The sequence below is a fragment of the Dioscorea cayenensis genome, chromosome 21 (genome assembly GCF_009730915.1).
Source record: "Dioscorea cayenensis subsp. rotundata cultivar TDr96_F1 chromosome 21, TDr96_F1_v2_PseudoChromosome.rev07_lg8_w22 25.fasta, whole genome shotgun sequence".
Lineage (NCBI taxonomy): Eukaryota > Viridiplantae > Streptophyta > Magnoliopsida > Dioscoreales > Dioscoreaceae > Dioscorea > Dioscorea cayenensis.
In genome coordinates, this window is record NC_052491.1 from 1,216,908 (window position 1) to 1,221,907 (window position 5,000).

Here is a 5,000-nt window from a genome sequence, read left to right on the forward strand (position 1 = left end):
CATCTCTATGGGATTAGATCCCGAGTTATTGTGAAACAAAAAACAATGAGATTATGGAAGTAAATATTCTCGCATTTATTGCTACTGCACTCTTTATTCTAGTTCCTACTGCTTTTTTACTTATCATCTACGTAAAAACAGTTAGTCAAAATGATTAATTTAACTGAAACTTGAATTATTAGTTCTTATCAATGATTGAAGAAATGAAAGAAAGGGATTCAAACTCCAAGTCTTAAATGAAACGATCGGGGGTGGAATTCAGAAGTCTCTGAGTATAGTATGGTAGTAAAGAACTAGAATAATATTCTAGTTCTTTACTACTATCTAATCCACTATTCTATAGTTGTATAGTATTTTTTTTTTTATTTAAAGTTGTATACAGTTATTTTTTTATATAGATGACAATATACATGTCATATATTAGATGTACGTTTAAATTAAATAGCACTCCATTTTCTCTTCTTCAATAGATCAATTTGTGTGGATTTCGATTAATCCAAAGAAAATAATCGAAGACCAACTTTTCTAATTCCTAGGTTTCTTTTAATTTTATATAGTAGGACATATGGTGGCCGTCGAAAGAATCAATAGAAGAAGAATAGTATGCCCATATACTATAGAAAAAAAAAAAGAAAAAAAAATAGAATAGGGATTCATTTTTCTCATTGTAATATTCATTATTCTGTTAAGAACTGGTCCATTAAAATAGAATATTTAGGAAGAATTCAGTTGGAAAAAAATTTCCTATTATGTTATGTGTAGATTTGAATCTCGGAATATAACTATGATAATCATTCATTCTTTAATCAAATGATTATTATTCATTATTGTATTTTCTTGTTCATTATTGTATTCCAATATAATTTGTAAAGAGAAACGTTTTTTTAAGGCTTCGCAAAACGATCAATTTAAGAATTAATAATTAATACAATTTGATTACTTAATTGATTACTCAATGAGTACTACCCCTAGAGTCCACTCCTTCCCCATACTACAAGTGAAAGGGAAAAGGAAAAGACCACCATTAAAGCAGCCCAAGCGAGACTTACTATATCCATGTTGAATTATGCCCCTATCTCTATGAAGGAATTATTCCATTATTGATCAATAATCATAGTGGAATTAATAGCGCATAGTCAAAAAGGATTCTGACTTAAGGCTATTAATCCAATGAATCCACCCATAACAAGTAAAATAGATAACTATTTATCAGATAGTTCGATTTCCCCTTTGATCTAAACCTTTATTCTCTGTGAAAGAATCGGGAGACGGTACCACTATTACATACATTTGTTTTTTGTTATTTTCTAATCCCCCCTTGACTTGAAAAGACAAAGAAAATTTTTTCTTCAACTTTAGCTTTTTATTATATATACTATATATTTTACTGTACTATATAAGATAAGAATATTAAGAATAAAATAAAAGAAAAGGTGAACAGCCCCATTCTGTTTGAATGTCTGAGCACTCAGAGCTTTTAGTGAGCCTGGATATAAAATAAAGTATTTTCAGTCCTTTCCACAACTCCTAAATGGATTTCCCATTAGATTAGCCTTTCTAATCTAATTCCAGATAGAATCAGTAGACACTACCTTAGTATAGGTGGTGTAAGATAAGTAAGAAGTTTTGATAGTCTTTCGTATAATGCTTTCTCCTAGAAGAAAAAAAGGGGGAGTCCTTTAGTTTAGGAACCCTTATAAGATTTCCAACGTATTACTTTGATAGTTCTGAATCCTAAAATTGACTCTCACTATTTAGTTGATTCAATTTTTTTATCAAAAAAATGACTTGAAACAATCATTAATAAGCGAACATTGTTTCATCCCTATTGGTTGGTATTATTAAATGGACAGTTTTTTAGAGAATCTATGTATTCTAAAAAAATCAAGTAGTTTAGATCAAAGGGAAATCGAACTATCTGATAAATAGTTATCTATTTTACTTGTTATGGGTGGATTCATTGGATTAATAGCCTTAAGTCAGAATCCTTTTTGACTATGCGCTATTAATTCCACTATGATTATTGATCAATAATGGAATAATTCCTTCATAGAGATAGGGGCATAATTCAACATGGATATAGTAAGTCTCGCTTGGGCTGCTTTAATGGTGGTCTTTTCCTTTTCCCTTTCACTTGTAGTATGGGGAAGGAGTGGACTCTAGGGGTAGTACTCATTGAGTAATCAATTAAGTAATCAAATTGTATTAATTATTAATTCTTAAATTGATCGTTTTGCGAAGCCTTAAAAAAACGTTTCTCTTTACAAATTATATTGGAATACAATAATGAACAAGAAAATACAATAATGAATAATAATCATTTGATTAAAGAATGAATGATTATCATAGTTATATTCCGAGATTCAAATCTACACATAACATAATAGGAAATTTTTTTCCAACTGAATTCTTCCTAAATATTCTATTTTAATGGACCAGTTCTTAACAGAATAATGAATATTACAATGAGAAAAATGAATCCCTATTCTATTTTTTTTTTTCTATAGTATATGGGCATACTATTCTTCTTCTATTGATTCTTTCGACGGCCACCATATGTCCTACTATATAAAATTAAAAGAAACCTAGGAATTAGAAAAAGTTGGTCTTCGATTATTTTTCTTTGGATTAATCGAAAATCCACACAAATTGATCTATTGAAGAGAAAAATGGAGTGCTATTTAATTTAAACGTACATCTAATATATGACATGTATATTGTCATCTATATAAAAAAATAACTGTATACAACTTTAAATAAAAAATACTATACAACTATAGAATAGTGGATTAGATAGTAGTAAAGAACTAGAATATTATTCTAGTTCTTTACTACTATCTATCTCAGAGACTTCTGAATTCCACCCCCGATCGTTTCATTTTAAGACTTGGAGTTTGAATCCCTTTCTTTCATTTCTTCAATCATTGATAAGAACTAATAATTCAAGTTTCAGTTAAATTAATCATTTTTGACTAACTGTTTTTTTACGTAGATGATAAGTAAAAAAAGCAGTAGGAACTAGAATAAAAAGTGCAGTAGCAATAAATGCGAGAATATTTACTTCCATAATCTCATTGTTTTTTGTTTCACAATAACTCGGGATCTAATCCCATAGAGATGAGAAATTTAACTCCTGTAAATTCAATGGGATGAATTGAGATACTGAATCGATCGGATCAATATTATGAATAATAATATCTGATCTATCAAATAGATTCATCGTCGAGAATTGAATAGTATAATAACATAGGAAAATCTTTTATCCATTATCCATAAATAATCAAAAACGGGATTCCTGTGATCCAATAAAGAATCCCATTGAATTTTGCATCTCATACTTTTCCACTTTTTTCTATAACCTACCGTCTTCTTTATACTTATACATACAATTACCTTATGAAAATAGCATATGACCGCTATTCTACGGGTCACACATATCCAAAGAGTAGAGGTGAGATGGAAAAAAAGAGCAGGTTAAGTATAAAAGATTTATTTAATATTCCAACAAATTTACTAAAAAAGAAAATGGGAAATTTGAATGAGAATGAAATAGATTGTTTCAATTAGTAATTGAGAATACACAACCAAAGTAAGAACTAGAAAGAGTGTAATTTAACCCGAAAAGTATTCTGCCTAGGTAATTATGGTAAGTGCATTCTGTATCGTACGATAAACCAATACAATTTGTGTATGTACTCCTGATAAAAATATTGGCATCCTATTCCATTTCATTGATCAAGAACAATCGAAAAAGAAAGTTAAACAGTATCTCTTTCCATACTTAATTTAATATAGTAATACAGCCACTTGTACCAATCCACCTATGTTTCCACCCCATCAATCGATACTGGATTTGTCTGATGATAAATACGAAACAAAAAAAGCAAAAGAAAAAAAGATCCCCCACCTGGAGGAATTAGATCTTGGTGCCTGCCCCTTTTTCACAGAGAATAGAGATGAATTGATGGTCCTAGTTCGGGACTGACGGGGCTCGAGACCCGCAGCTTCCCGCCTTGACAGGGGCGGTGCTCTGACCGATTGAACTACAATCCCGGTGAGGGTCTATGATGACATACATAGGGGTTTGTTTCATAAAAATATTCTTTTTGTTGTGGTGTAAACGAGACATGAATGATATACTGATATCAACATGGCTGACTATAGATTATTAGTAACCACTGGTTATTGCCTACAATGTATAATCCATTTTTTAAGGACTCTTTTTCTTTCTTGATACTTAAGGATGATCAATCTAAATCCTTAGATTGATCAAAACGGATGAGAAAAATATAAATATATGAATAGAGCAAAAAAAAATGGACTCTTTCTCTTTATTTCTACTTATTGGATTTGAATATTTCTGTAGAACAAATTGGTTATATCATATTCATGGGGCGGCAAACTTTTGGGCCGAGCTGGATTTGAACCAGCGTAGACATATCGCCAACGAATTTACAGTCCGTCCCCATTAACCGCTCGGGCATCGACCCAGGAAAACTTAATTCTAGGTTTATTGATAATCTAATCCATGATCCACTTTTTTCGTAGTACCATACCCCTAGGGAAGTCAGATCCCCGTTGCCTCCTTGAAAGAGATGTCCTGAACCACTAGACGATAGGGGCATATCGGCCCGACCGTCATCATACTATCATGATAGTATGAGTAGTTTTTAGAATTGTCAATATAATCTAATGTAATGGTATGAGTAGATCCGAATAGTCTTTCCTATGTTTAGGGATTCTATAGAATAGAATTTTTTTATTTTTATTTGGATGGTTCATGAATGAACCTAATTTATATATATATAAACTATAAACGAAATATAGGATTCCTTCAGTTCAGGCAATGCTTGGTCCGCCAGAAAAGAAGGGGATAAAAAAACTCATTTAATTTAACTTCTTCAATTTGAACTTATTGATTCGTTCATCGTTCAGATGAGATAGGCATATCTCAGACTAAACCAGAAAAAGTCAAAAAAACAGTAGAAATTTGCTTTTTT